The sequence below is a fragment of the Podarcis melisellensis genome, assembly GCF_964234715.1.
Source record: "Podarcis melisellensis genome assembly, chromosome: 1".
NCBI lineage: Eukaryota > Metazoa > Chordata > Lepidosauria > Squamata > Lacertidae > Podarcis > Podarcis melisellensis.
Genome location: NC_138528.1, coordinates 99,570,539 through 99,586,584, shown reverse-complemented (window position 1 = coordinate 99,586,584; position 16,046 = coordinate 99,570,539). Strand labels below are relative to the sequence as shown.

General features: G+C 40.8%; 1 long non-coding RNA gene across 1 annotated transcript in view; it reads right to left on the bottom strand.

The window, feature by feature from the left end:
* LOC309380251 overlaps positions 1-16,046 on the bottom strand; it is a 123,275-nt gene that overhangs the window by 34,491 nt on the left and 72,738 nt on the right. The gene's annotated exons all lie outside the window — the stretch shown is intronic.

The following is a 16,046-nucleotide window of genomic DNA, read 5'->3' as shown; positions in this document are numbered from 1 at the left end:
CAGGGAAAAATGATAATGGGATAAACCCAGCACAAATTTTTGACCCCTCAAAAGGGCATAATTTTTAAAATATCACATGGATGTGGAAGGCTGGGGTGGGGGGGCGAGTGTTTGCTCAGCAGCTGACTTTTCCATTTGAGTACTTTTGTAGGAAGCTCCAGCATACTCAGAAAGGAGCTGTAGAAAACTATTAACAATTCCAACAGCTCTACCCTTTCCTTTACCTGCCTAAGGTGTCCGTAATGAGGGTTGAAATGAGTTGAACCAACTGTCATGCAATATACACGTTATACATGCACATCCATGCAACTATGGCCATTTGTTGGCATTACTATCATATAGTGGCACACCTCACGTTCCAAGAGATAGATTTATATTAATAATAAGTATTTCAGTATCTTAATAAAACAACTAAAAATGCCTTTGTTAACCATGTTGAAATATTCACTTTTTTAAAAAAAACACAATCCTTGTTTTATGTTACGTGCATGTTTGTTGTACATCACCGTGGGAAGGGTGATTTATAAATATCCTGATTAAATAAGTAAAATAAGACTCCTTGCTGCAAGTGCATAGGCGCACTACAATAGCCATATCTGGTCTATATATATTGCTCATAGTGACATAATCCACAAGCATCATGCTCTAAAGTATGGACTTCTTTGAACAGAAATCTTTTTAAAAATGCATTCTGGCTTTCCTGATGAAGAAAGAAAAAGAAATTAATTGCACAGCAAGCCGTGAATGCAATTCTTATCATGAAGGTATATTTTATAACCGATCTTTCCTTAAGTTGCCATTTGTTATTGCATATTAATAACATTAAATTCCATTATATTCTCAATTTCCATTCGGAAAATGGATGTCATAAGAGCATCTATAAATTATTCACATCTTTACTAAATGAAGGGCCATCAAAAAATTGTCAGATGCAATCTATACTGTATATGACTTGTGACACAATTGACAATGTAACTAATATTTTTAATACTCTCTAGTTACTTCTTAATTAGGGGCGCTCAAATGTTTTACAGCACGTGTTCCAAGTTTAAAATGGAGAGATGGTCTTATGAATAACTTTTGGCCCAGTTCTCTAATCGCTTATGTGGTGTGACAAGCTCAAAGGTTTGGCCCTTTGGTGGTTCGAAGCTCCCCAGTTCGAAATTCATAGCGTTTCAAAGTTGTACCCTTGTGTCCAAGTTCCATAGAGGAAGTCTGGGTAGAAGATAGCTTTGGATCTACCGGGAATGCTCTGGGTGACTCTCACTCCTCTCACTCTCTGTTGTTTAAAAACTGCAGCAACAAAGGGCTTTCCTCATCTAAATTAGGCTCCTGAAAGCAAGAAAGGTGGAAAGAAAACTCAGTGCGGATTTTTGCAAGTCGGCAATGTGAGCTCAGTTCTGGTATCAAAAATAAAATGCTGGGCTGAGTGTGTACTTCAGTGCAAGCTGTTCCTTAATTGCAAGTGCACGTCCAGGACTCTGAGCCACAATCTTGCACTTGGGTCAGGTTGATGGGCCTTGGGTGTTCTAGTTTAAACAACAACAACAATGGGAAGAAAACATTCTTTGACCAGAATGAGGGTCATGTATTTTACTGAAGGCCTTGAAACTGCTCCAGCGCCGACATCTTTCTTAGGCAACTTTTCTCACACTTCTATGAGAAGAGAAAATATGTTATATTGCACAATGTGACATTATGGGAATAGCTGTGTTTTGTCAAACACACACCAAGACTACTGTTGTGGGCTGGGCATGTATAGCAACAGGAAATGTTTACCAGAGATTCTAGGAGGATTTTTGTTTTGTTTTGTTTTTTGTTAAGGACATCTAAGCTGCAACCGGTCGCTCACAGAAAAACTAAGGGCCTGGTCTCGGACTGCCAAGTGGTTTTATCCATCTTTTCATAAAAGGAGGAGCCATCTGGGGAAAGATAAAGTACCAGCCCCTCCAACGGAGAAGAAGTTGGAGACAACTAAATGCAGGGTGGACATTTCTCCTGCCTAGAACTCTCTACAGTCTTTCATTTCTTCTTAAGCTCCACCTCCATGAATATCTGTTTGATCAGGACAGTTTGCTCTGAGTTAGCTTCTTGGTTTTGGGTTCCTCATTCAGTCCTTCCTTCCTGGGCGGAGCAGGAGGAGAGAAATGCCACAAAGGTGCACATGAACAGAAAGCATCATGCCATAGCACATTCCTTTGCTCTTGGCTCAAGCACTGGCCACAGATTCTGGAACCCATCAGTCACAAGTGAAACACAGACCCACCAGATCCTGTTCGTCTGCCAGCAGTTGGTTGATCGGAAAGACAGCAAGATTGCAATAGTCCTCGGGTTAAACTGATTTAATAGGCAATCCCTCCCTGCCTCCCCACCAAGAGTAATGGGAGCTGCAGCATGGAATCGGTAACAAAAAGTTCATCAGACCTCATTTCCCAGGATCCATGGGGTGTGGGGCATGTCGGTTAAAAGTGGTATTGCCATTCTAGATAGGCCTATAAAACACTGCCATCAACCCAACAAAATCGATCTGTATTTTGGCCAATCCTCAAACAATGCAGGTTAGGGCACGGACTATCCTTTGAAGTTCTTCTTTATAACCTCCCACCTTCTTTTCCCCGCTCAAAGTTTGAATTAATTTGACATTTGTTCACACGAATGAGGCACTGGGAAAGCATGGAAGGCGATTCACAGAACTCTCTCCTTTGCCCTTTTTCTGTTTTAGCCGCTTGCACACGCAGCCAAGTCCAGGCACTCATCGGACTGCAAATATAGCAATTATCCCCAGTAACGCTTTGACACTGTTACCACAGGCAAGTGGCCGGAGTGCATCAGCAGTCAAAATATCTAAGCAAGTTAACAAGCTCCTTTTACTCTCCACAGAGCAGGAGAAGAAAGGGAATCTAACCCCTGAGAAAATGTTAAAATAAAGGCTCAAGGAAGGCTTCTGGTGTTTGTTAAAGAAAATGGTGCCACCGTCTCGGCTTGATCAAGGTGTAGCATCTGAATCCCTGACAGATGTCCACGGCTGGATTTGATAGGGAAGGTTTTTGTGTGTTGTTTTCAGAACTGCTTTCTGTTCTCTGCTAATGAATGACTACAGTCCACAAGCATATGTGTTCAAACTACACCTACCGCGTCTGGCTTGGTTGTATCAGGAGGGTGGTGGAGAGGGGGGGTTGTTTTTTGTGTTGTTTTGTTTTGTTTTGAACTCCTCTTTGCTTTGCCCCCATTTCCCTCGCTCAGCTCCATTTTCCAAAATGCCCCCACATGTACCATACAAAAGACATCTAAACTCATTAAGTAAATTCCCAAAGAACTATTAACAAATTATTTTGTGGCAGCCAGAGATATCAGATTTAATTAGGTGATCGGTGTTGACGGGGTGCAAAAACAAAAGCCATCTCCTGTCGGAAAATGTCCAGGTCTGATATATAGGCTCCATTCTTTCCTGTATGGCACAGACAATAATTGTGTGTGTGTGTGTTTAAAAAGGGAATCAGGGTTTTTAGACAAAAGCTTTAGACTAAGATTTGTTTTCCTTTCTCACCAGGTAACTTTAAAGAGCGGGGGAGGGGTGGCTTATGCACCCCAGTTGTAAAGGAAGCAAGCTATATAACCTACGCTGAGAACAGAATAGAAAGCAGCTCTAACAAGCATAATTTTTGCAAGCGATTAATCAAAATGTATTTAGCAAGTCATTTCCAATGATAATCAACAGACCTGCTTAAAACAATAACCATTTGGCAATGACAACACTTTTCGTTCATTCTGATGTAAGTGGGCTTTGATGCTTGAAATAAAACACAGCGCTTCCAATGACTAAAGTTTTTAACATGATGAATTATCTGACCAAGAAAATGCCATTACATGGCTCGAGGATTAAATATACGCATCTTTAAGCCTTATATGCCACAATATATTCAAGCATTGCTTTGAAGCAAAGAATTGTTCCCTCCACCCACCAACCTTATCATTGTATTTTGAACATTTGTCTTTTTCAAGACAATTATCTCTTTATTAGAAATCATTAGACAGCAACTCAGTAGCTCATTAGTATTTGGGGGTGGTATTTCTCCTCTCCTTCCTAAGAGATTGCAAACACAAAAGTGTGTAACTGCTTCTAGTGAAGGGGGGGGAGGGAGTATCACACCTGTAAATTGAGAACCTAAGGCAGACTTCACTGTTGCTAAATCTTTTTACTATTGCACAAGGCTTGTGTGAAATCAGCATTAACACTGAGTAAAGAGCCACGTCTGCAGTCGTAGGCACATTTACTGAGAAGTCAGGTACATTATATCCAGTAGGACATATTTCTGAGTAAATAAACAAAGGACTGATCCTGTAACTGCACAATCCTGTACATGTCTACTCAGAAGTAAACTCCCCTTTTCTTAATGAGGCTTAATCCCATGTCAGTAGGTATAGAACTGCAGCCTCTGTAATTTAAGTGCCTCTGTAGGAAAAGTCAAACTGATCACTTCCTGCTATTGTTGCTCCTCGTCTCCCTTTGCCACCCTGGAAGAATATAAATGTTGGCAATAGAAATAAAGACCCCTTTTGTTGGCTGTGATGCACTTCACTGCAAGCACTAAACTGGGCTGCCCAAAATCAGATGCTCCAAGAAAACCATGTGATCCAGTAGTTCTGGGTTCTTCCAGAGAGGAGCTTAATTTGCAACTAGGTTGTTGATATAATCAGAAACAGGTCATTGGTAGCATGTCTGCATTACTGGATTTCCCCCCCCCCCAAAAAAAAGGCATAAATTCAGATAAATTGGGAGGGCAGGCATTTTGAAACCAACAATATAGTGCAGACACTGGGGGAAAAAACTGCTATGCATAAGAAGCCCTGACCCAGTTTGGAAGCACCCATGAAAAAGAATCACTTTGGTCCTCTTAGATCATGAAATTTGCGAATTCCCTGCAACTACCGCTACAGAATGATATTTGCCCCAAAATGGAAAGAAGACAAAGTCCCAATGAAAGAAGAATGCGTACAGAAACTAATGGAATATACAGAAATGGCAAAACTTATCGGAAGAATAAGAAATCAAGACAAAAAATTTTTTAATAAGGAATGGAAATTGTTTATTGAATATTTACAAATTAAGACATTAGCAGGATTACAGTGGTACCTCGGGTTACATACGCTTCAGGTTACAGACTCCCCTAACCTAGATATAGTACCTCGGGTTAAGAACTTTGCTTCAGGATGAGAACAGAAATCGTGCTCCGGCGGCACGGCGGCAGTGGGAGGCCCCATTAGCTAAAGTGGTGCTTCAGGTTAAGAACAGTTTCAGGTTAAGAACGGACCTCCAGAATGAATTAAGTACTTAACCTGATGTACCACTGTATTGTAAAAAACTTTCAGTTTATAAAATGTATAGGAAATAGATGAGAAAAAGAATAAATAGAGCTAATTGGGATATGCAGGGGAAAAGAAAGCAAACAAATTTATAGCACCACAAAAAGAGGGGGGAGGAAGTCAAAGATTGGTATATAAGAATTCTGTGTGTGTATGTGTGTTGCTGAAATGTGTATTTGTTATAAATTAAAATCATACATAACATTTTTAAAAAGAAATTTGCAAATTCCCTTTTTTAAAATTTTCTGAAACATTTTGTGGTGGTTTTTTTTGGGGGGGGGATCATCCAGAAACTGTCCTAGTTAGCAAACAATGAATTACTGTAACTACACTATCTTCCAGCACTATGGCGTATACCAGGATTCATCTCCTGCAATGTTATGTCAGAGTATGGTGTGCTCGAATCACAATGACATTATGCCTTCTATCAGAAAGAAATCTGGTGTAAGTTTGTTGATTATTTTTTTCATACAGTTTGAGATAAAGAGGGGAAACGGGAGGCAGTATTATTGGCCATCGTGGAAAATCAAAAAAATAATAATTTGGAAGTATTTTAAACTTACTTTATCTGACTCCCTGACAGTTAATTTGGTGTGAAAAACGGCAACAGTAGAAAACAGATGTTAAGAGGCCAACATATAGTTAAGGTCAAAGCAAACATAAAGCACAGCTTTTCTTTTCTAGGTAAGGGGAAAGATTTGTCCAGCAACAGGTTTTCTGCTAAACCTGCCTTTTTATTGTTCTGCTCATGCTATCTGCAGACTATACAATGGAATACTGTCTGCTATAGTGCAATACCTCTCAGCACTAGTAATTTAAGACTTTCTTCTCTGTAATACACTAAACCATCATAACCTGTCTCTTCCTATTTAGTTTAACCTACAACCACCACATACTGATTTGGCTGTGTGTGGCTTTCTCTATTGCCATTTATTACTCTGCTCGACTCCTGAAATTCTGTTTGCAATTTAAGGCCACAAATTAGAAGCGTAAGTCATCTGTTTCCTATAATCCTCCTGTCAGGGTTGGAATCACATTTGGAGCTCAGCACCATGGCTAGTCCTGGGCCCTTAAAGCCTCTCTGATTGGTTAAGCAGGCCAAGAGCTGTACTCTGAATAAATAAAATACACTGAAGTGCAGGGCTTTAGAAGCATGGAGAGGGGAAGGGAAGGGAAAGAAAGCAAGGAGGAAACTCACCAGCACATTTATTACATTATCATGCACAGAATCAATGGCAAAAAGAGACATAATAATAATAATATGTATTACCATACATTAGGTAATATTTATAAGGCAACTGATTGGGATTTCACGGCCCTTATTAAATGTTACCAGCTTATATACAAATATAGGAATATTATGGTTCATTCTGTGTTCCATACAGTAAACTTTTCCATAATATTTCTAGTCTTTGCTGATCAAATTAACTATTTCCCCCTCCTAATATCACCATGAAACCCACCCACCTTTTACAATACACTGAACAAATTTCTGCTTTTCTCCTCTATAACTATAGAGGCAACTTTAAGGAATATAGGTTTCTTTAAAATGCTCAGTTTTACCTCGCACAGACCCTCAACTCACTCTCACAAAATGTAATCAAATACAGACATTTCATGAAAACAGTTTAAGGCTATAATGGTCATGTGAATGTTATTTACCTGGTTGCTTGAAATCATATTTTCAGGTCTCTGCATCGCACAATGCTCTACTACAGAGAGAAGTAATGACTTCTCATCCATTATTTTGAACTTTCTGTATTGCAAGATATTACCAAGCTCTGCTAAAAGAACAAGGTTAAACAGTTCTTTGAATACAAACAGAATAACAATGTGGGAAAGAAATATGCCTGCCCTCAGCAGTATCAAAAAGATCCCGTTAAATTAGAACAATTCAGACAGAAATTCTAGACATATTCATCCAGGTATAAACACCACTGAATACAGTAAGACTTACTTCTGAGTAAGCATGTATAGGATGCATTGCAGATTTCATACAGGACGACATAACCAAGCATACCATATGTACTACTCAATCTTGTATTTATGCAACAATAAACTCTGCATTGTATAATAACACAGGAGCAATTTGATCCAGGCGGAACCTCAAGCAGTATATTTTTCATAGTTTTTTCTTAAACAAAACAATAAAAACTATTACAGCATTTAAAGTTACAGGAATTATTTTTTTAAAAAAATAAAAAGAGCATTCCATTGCTCTTTGTGCTTCTGTAAGTCCAAACTTGGCTATGGTTTTAAATAAAATATGGCAGGTTATTCCTTTTAAATGTGCACCAAGATATTTGGAAGTTGGGGGGAAAAACCCACAGAAGAATTGGCCAAGATGTGATATTTTAGAAGCATCTGCTATGTATGATCTGCACTTTGATGTTTTTTTAAAACTGCATTCTGCATTACACAAATAAATGCACATTATGAGCCCTTAATACACAAATGCAAAGTCGTGTCAAGATTCATTTGCAGCATGCCCCATGACGACTCCTGAGCAAAGGACTCTCTCTTGATAATGAATGCCCATTATTACAAATAACCACGCAACAGAAAATCATTCACCAAAGACAAAAGCACACCCAAACTATTCTGCTTGCTCCAGAGCCGAGACACCAGTGCTTGATGCTATTAAAAGAGCTTGGTGCTGGTAAAACAGTTGGAGCATTGCCATATAAATTAGGAACACACTGAAGACTTAGGGGGATCTGGAAGCCAAAAAGCTGTATACCAAAATGCTAGAGAAGTTTCCTGGACCCCCTAGGATATAGAACATTTGCCAGATTAAGGACAAATTAAAAAAAAAAAATCTGATCTACAAACCAACTGAGCAGGAGTCTAATAGAACTAAACCGGCTTCAGTTAAGTACATTCTGGCTGAACTGAATTGCAGATCTCATGAATATAAGATCCTGACCCAACCATCCACACAATTCTCCCTGCCTTCAATGACTTTCCCATTACCCGGTAATTTAAACAGAAAAGGGAAAACTCTGCATATGCAAAAGGATGGGTGGGTTTTCATCTCCTCCACTGAAGTGAACAGGGAAGTCCACTCATTCAGGAGTGCCATCTGTGCATAAGATCAGGATATTGGGCTGCAATTATCATGCCACTTACTTGAGAATAGCCCCGTTGAGCCTATTCAGATATTATGGGGTCAGCTTGGCCACTGCTTGTATTAATTACAGATTGAGTAATCTAACCTCAGGTGACAATATCTGTGCCAGTCATCCTGCAAGCTATCCCATGGTACAACCCTATCGTCAAACCATTCAAAAGGAAAATCACATGTTTGAGTAGCATCCCACTTCCCCGACGCGCAAGACACACCACAGATAATCTCTACTTGAAGTTGCTGAGAAGCTATTTTCAGTCTGTTGCGCTAGCTTTCACAGGGTGATAGATGGAAATTGGAGGAAAACTAGATTCAGTGTGCTTGTCCGGGAAGTAGGCAGTTTTCAGTGATGCTACCAAATGATGTTGCCATATGCACAATGCAACTTTGCAAAACAGAGAGAAACAGCTAATTCCGTAACCCCTCAAAGCCTTGCACATTAAATACAAGAGTGCAGCAGTTTAACGAGTAAATCATTGGGGAAACACATAGTGAGAAGATGTTGAATTGAGAATAGATTAAGTCATTCAGCTCTAAAAATGCTAAGAATAGCTAGCATGTGTACAGGAGTAGCTACAACATGAACCAGGTTTTCTGAACTATGGTTATCTGAAACCTCTAGACTGATTCACACTGCGAGTTCATCACTTTATAAATATTTATTAGGAGATTCGTTATCCTGATGCTCATAATTCCATTATCAGCATTGCTTACAGATGTTAAAAAGGGTAAAAATACAATAAAGAGCCAAGAAATTCATAAAAACAGAAAGATAAAGCAGCAGTAAAATTCCCCTTCAGGTGGGAATTTTAAAGGGCCTTCCTGGCACATGCTTCCTGGAGAGGGAGTTCCACAAATAGGGTGTCACAACAGGGAAGATCCTCTGTAGTTATGCACCCATAACTCTTCTCTGGGTGAGGAGACACCCAGAGAAGTTTCTGTGACAACAATTTTAGCACACAGGTAGACTGATGTGTAGTGATGTATGGAAGTGAGAGCTGGACCATAAAAAAAGCTGATCACCGAAGAATTGATGCTTTTTAATTATGGTGCTGGAAGAGACTCTTGAGAGTCCCATGGACTGCAAGAAGATCAAACCTATCCATTCTTAAGGAAATCAGGCCTCAGTGCTCATTGGAAGGACAGATCATGAAGCTGAGGCTCCAATACTTTGGCCACCTCATGAGAAGAGAAGACTCCCTGGAAAAGATCCTGATGTTGGGAAAGATTGAGGGCACAAGGAGAAGGGGACCACAGAGGACGAGATGGTTGGACAGTGTACTCGAAGCTACCAGCATGAGCTTGACCAAACTGCGGGAGGCAGTGGAAGACAGAAGTGCCTGGCATGCTCTGGTCCATGGGGTCACGAAGAGTCGGACACGACTAAACGACTAAACAATAACAACAGACTGATGTGAATGCAGACATTTCTTCAGAAGCTATGCCCCATGTCCCATGTTACAATCTTCAATTGTGCTTAAAGAAACACCATGAGCCGGTGCTGTTCTTTAAGCACATGTGAGATATAATCTCAACACCCAGCCTAGTAAGTTGTGTAACATTTGCGTTCTATACAAACTGCCATTTCCAGTCAGTCTTCAAGGCCAGCCCCATGTACAATGCACTGAAGTAATCCATAAATCTAGAATAGAAGAGTTGGAAGAGAGTTTGAGGATCATCTAGCCCAGGCCTCTGCAATGCAGGAATATGCTGTTGACCCAAATGGGGCTCAAACCCATGAACTTGGCATTATCAGCACCATGCTTTAACCAACAAAGCTAATCCAACCTGAGGGGTACCATGGTATGGAGAATCATGACCAGGTTTGTGTTGCAATATGATGAATGTGTGAATAGGCCCTTGCAGATAAAATGTGAGCGCAGGACTTTAATTTTGCTTCTTGTAACTTCAACTGCCAATCACCAGGTGTATAATAAAAGAATGGAGCAATCAAGTGATGTATACACATATATGCACCAATTATAGAAATAGTCTCCATTAAAGTATTTATTTTCTTAATAATGCAAGATAGCATATGGTGAAAAATCAGAAATATAAAATTTTGGTCCATATAAAAATACAGGGGGGGGAATCTAGAATACATCTTATTTTTGCAGGAAAGTGTCTGTGTTGCCTCTTCACACCCCTCTACCCCCAGCTATGTGGCCTGACTCATGGCAAACCCTTGTAAATAGCATGGCTGTTTATCTGAGCTTCTGATTATTCCAATGGCCCTCTAGGCTATTTGGATAAATGATGTGCACTGTAATCATCACATCATTCTCAGTGATCTAGGAATGTAGTCATGCTTGGCATTTTCAAGGATGGAAGGACTGAGTCACAAATTCTGGTTCCATCTGTGTGCCTGGGAATCTGCATTCAATGAAACTAGAAATGAATTGAAAAAACGTTAAGTGTACCTCAAGGCTACCCCATGACTCAATGGTACTAGAAGTTCAACAACCAATTGTTCCATGGCCAACTCCAATACACTAGGTTACCTTAGACTAATTAAACAAGAATGTGTCAGAGGAGCATGGATAAGAACAGCAGAGTTAAGAAAACGATGCCTTGCATCTAGTCTCATTCCAGTTGAACATGTTTCTGCTGATTCAATCAAATCAAGGCTAATTCAAATCAACAGTACTAGTAATGACTGGTCTCCCCTTGGCTCAGCTTGGACTTGGACTTGGCAGAACCTGGTTATTTTTCCAAATGAAATAGGAAAATAACCTGGCTCCTTTTTATCAGAACCCAGTTCAGAATTCAGAACTGAGCAAGCCTTTCTTATGAGCAGGATTGAGGGTCATTGGAGCTTAGGCCTCCTCACAAATAGAGAAATTCCTTCCTATTGCTCATACCAGTATTACGCTGATAAATATTTATTCCACAGTCTCATATATTGGGCCAAATAACTCCAAAATTCAATCTTCTAAACCACGAATGGAGAACATTCTTCTTTGTCAAAAGCCACATTTCCTCAAGGGGAATATATTGGGTACCACATAGTGGCAGTGGGTGGGACCAGAACCAAAAGTGTATTGCAGTATTTGCAGGATTGCATCTCTTTCTCACCCTATTTCTCTCTGGCACCTACAAATATGACAGGGAAAAGAGTGATTCCCCCAGATATGGACCAGAGGCAAAGCTGGTCCTACCATTTCTGAAGTGCTGCATAAAATTAGGCAGGGGACATGTGCAGCCTTGGAGCCACATATTGTGTGAGTGAAATGTGCCCTGGTGGAATTGGTTGTTAATTTATTAACCTCCTTAAGCTTTATAGTTCAATATCCCCATATAGTTTTTCATAGACAACAGGTGCTTTTGCTGATATTCTAGGCAGTTCCTCTATGGCCATGCAGTGAAAGCAAAAAAATAAACCAGCTACAGGATGTGATGAATTTTATAATTCAACAGGGAAATGTATCTCCTATAACGTGTTCATGGTTATACAGAAGAGATTGTCTTATCACCAGCAACATACCACTGATGGAATTGGATGATTTCTGTGATCAAAGTTGTTTTAAAAACTAAAATAGAATGAAGAGAGGATGGCTACATTTATTCCTGGAATAGAGAAACATGTCACTTGGTTAACTGAGGCCGGTTTTTTATTATTAAGATTCAGTGGAAATGCAATCTACAACACGTACTATAGACCGTGCAGAAACGCTATATAATGCAGAAGCTGCCTTGCGACCTTTCCTCAGCCTACGGGAGTTTGAACCTGACCCATCGGTTGCACCTGTTCAGGTGCGGAGCAAAGCATTCCTGATTAGGGATGGGGCCAGCCACCTCTTTTCCACATAAGGTCCCTAGCGGGTTGACATGTCATAACATAACTTTCAGGGGCATTTCTAGTCACTTGGAACAGATCTTACTGGTGGTGGTGGTGGCTGATAAAATAATAATGTGAAAATTTATTTTAAAAGGCAGTCCTCAGACAGTGGTGGAGGAAGCCACTCAGGTACCTGCCTCCTCCCCCCCCCCCGAGTCTGCCTGCCTCCTCCCACTCAGCCGTCCTACAGCTGGGGGGTGGAGACAGTGGGAGGACCATTTGGGCAGCACAGAGCCTGCCCGTGCCCTAGCCACTGCATCTCTCCCAGGAGAAACATGGCTCGAGAGCACTGCAGGCCCCACGATGAGTGCCTCCTGGCATTTTGTCACCCCCCTCAGTGACACCTGGGGTAGTCCACACCTACTGCACCCCCCTTCCTCCGCCCCTGCCCTCAGATCACCTCATAACCATGTCTAATAACATGTAAGTAGTAATTTTTTTAAGTAAGAATGTCATGTAGATTTTAAAAAAATAATGATGATGAGGAAGCACACCAGAACAAGTTTTTTTAAATAAATTTATACAAAGGAGACAGACCATCTGTCTTCCTGGCTTACTATAACCCCCCTCCCCCCAGTCCCTTGGTATGTGGGTCAGTCTAACCCCAAAGGGGCTCATTTCCACACCCATGAGTAGCAGTTTGACAGCAGGGATGGGGAGCCCATGTTCACCCCCAGATGTTGAACAACAGCTTGCTGTTCTAGGCTGCTCTGGTTCTGCCTCATGTTCCTGAGGCTTTTGCATTCCTACTTGCTCTCTAGGGTCAGAAGAGCTGAGCCAGTGGCAGAATGGCTCCTTAAGCTTACTGTGACATTCCAGCAGTTCATCTAGCCTGAGGCTGTACATCCCCCATCCCATAGTGTGGCTACCACCAGTAAACATTATTTTTAATAAAGCACCACTAAGAAAGAGGCAAGTGGTTACTGATCCTTTGTAAGCTGTTAGCAGTCTAGATCCCATTGGACATGTTTTCATCTGGCATATCAGCCAATCCATTTACCCTACTGACATGAACAAGGTCAGATTCTAGGAAACATCTCCCTTGCAACTCCTTGCAACATCCTTTGCCATAGTTACTGCAAAAATCAAACATATATTTCAAAACTTTGCGAAACGTGCATTGCATCGATTCTGAACCCCCACCCCCTCAGCTGACAAGCCAGCTAATGAAATCTGATTAGACACATAAAGAATGGGAGTAACAAGGAACCTTCCATATAATTATGCTGTTTCAGACATCTTTTACTTATAAAACAAATTTCCCTCAGAAGTGTCCTTTTAGACAACCCACCAAGAGGCTTGCCAGCTAACAGGATCATGAAAGCTGCCCAGGAAGAGCAACATATCCACACCAGTTAAAATGCCTTCAGCATTTTAATGCTGTTGAGTGATTCTGCTAAATAGAATGATGGGTGAATGACCATTCTTTACAAAGTCACTCAGCTACAGCTATGCCCTTGGCAAAAAAAAAAAAAAAAAATCGCAAACTTATGCAAACTGCAGGGACGGACTCTGTCGAACTACAGGAGTTAAAAGAAGGAGAAGGGGCTATCAGGATACAATAAAATGATGAAATCCACTCCAGCTGTTCATAGGTCTGACTATGCTCCTGTCATCAACAGCTGGGAAGGACTTGGAGAAAACCCCTTCTCTTCTCCATATTTTTCATTATTTGTGCTGTGACTATAAGCTGATTTAGAGGCCCACATTCAGACAGCAAAGGTGCAGAGAGAGGCTTTTTTTAGTGGTTCTCCACACAACAAGGACATAACCACAGAGTTATAAAATGCTTCAAACTGCCGATTCATCAGAATTCAAGCCTCTGCACTTTGGGGAAGTGTAGTCAGATCTCTCTTTGGGGGCTAGTCCTTTGGAACTCAGGATTAAGTCAGCAAAAAAGGAAGTCCTGACCAGCGCTGAGAAATTTTTCCCTCACTCGCCTCATAATTAAGCTTGGACTTTCTGAGCTTTCTCAGAGAAAGCTGAGGGACTTTCCAAGGAAGCTTGTCTGGGGCAGCTTCCCTCCCCTTCCTTCCCACAAACTTACTGTCACAAAGTAGGAGGGTTCCTGTGCAGCGATTCAGCACATGCCTCATTTTATGGCCTGGCCACTTGTGTATATATAGTACCCACTGCCATTAAGAAGAGTGGCGGGGCGGGGCGGGGAGGAGTTCCCAAAGCTTTTAGCTCAAATGATTGAGCAGTGTTAAGTTTTGGATGAAGGTAGGGACTTATTGAAGGGATGCATGTCTGATGGTGGAGAGTTTTGGTTCCTGGTGAGCCCATTACGAGTTGGGCATGAAATTTTGGAAGGTTTGGACTTGATTTGTAATAGTTGATGGGACATAAAGTGCAGTTTGAAGGGGTTCAGTCCCCCCCATCCATATATCAATCTTTGTCCTCCCACAATATATTCTTTTCTCTTACCATTCCACCCTCCTCCCTGGGATTTTGGACATTTTCCAAGGCATCTGGGAGGGACGTCTTATATGCTGATCTAGGAAATATATCTGCATCAAGAGAAAGTAACAAAAGATAGGGACATTTGAACAACTTAGTAACATGATATTATAGAATATTCTGTTCTGTATTGTAGGTATTTTTATTTGTTCACTTTTTTTTTTACTCACCCTGAGGCTTTGGGATGGCTCAGGCCATACATATATAGTAAATACACCTTCTCCAAGACCAGGGTGCCTAAATGGAAGTCGACAACCTTTCGATATCCATCCTACGCTAACAAAAGTAGCTGACAATCTTTCAGTATCAATCTGACATCAACAAAAGTATTTTCTGTTTGCCTGCTTGTCAGGTCTGCTGTATGAGTCAGAGACAAAATACTGTAACTTTTTATCCTGCTGATACTGTTGGCCATTTCACTTACCAGGTAAAACATGCACACACAAACATACACAATTTGAAACAAAATGTAACACCCATAATCGAAACAACCTTGCTTGCTTACCTAGCAGAATCACATAATCCACAAAAATAAAATACAGTTTAGGCTACTGAGTTCAGCTTGGCATATTAGTGTGTGATTGGCTTAATGGGATGGCTGCAGCTCCAGACAGAAGTTACCTTATTAGGAAAAAAGCAATGAACAAATGTCTCATTTTAAGATTCCCAAGGAAATCCCACAAGGCCTTTGCTATCAGCCTCCATTTCCCTTTTATCCCAGCTTCAGCAGAGTGTTAGAAGAGTCATGCCATGTGAAGAGAAAATATCTTTCAAACACAACTTACCCTTAATTCCATTCCTGGAATCTTGGGTGGAAATCTTATATGACATGACTGAAACCTCAGGTGGCTTTGTTTGCTACAATTGGACTGGCCTGCCAGAACTGATCATCACTCCCTTTGTACTCTTTGGTGAAATCAACACCAGGGAACTGTAACTCTCCCCTTACACAGCTACCATTCCCAGGGATTGTACCTTTAACAAACTACAGTTCCCAGGATTCCTTGGGGGAAGCCATCTGCTTTCAATGTGCTTTGAACGTATGGTGTGGATGTGACCGTATGCATTACTGATGAATATGGCAGGAGGAGGAACAACCATTATATTATATAATAATCATCATTATGATTATTTCAATACTCATTCACCTGCCTCTGTAAGAAGGGTATCCCAGCCATTTTAAAGGAGAAAAGAAAAGCACTGTTTTCTAAAAATGATGAGGCCCTAAATAAACTAAATCCATCAGTACACTATCTA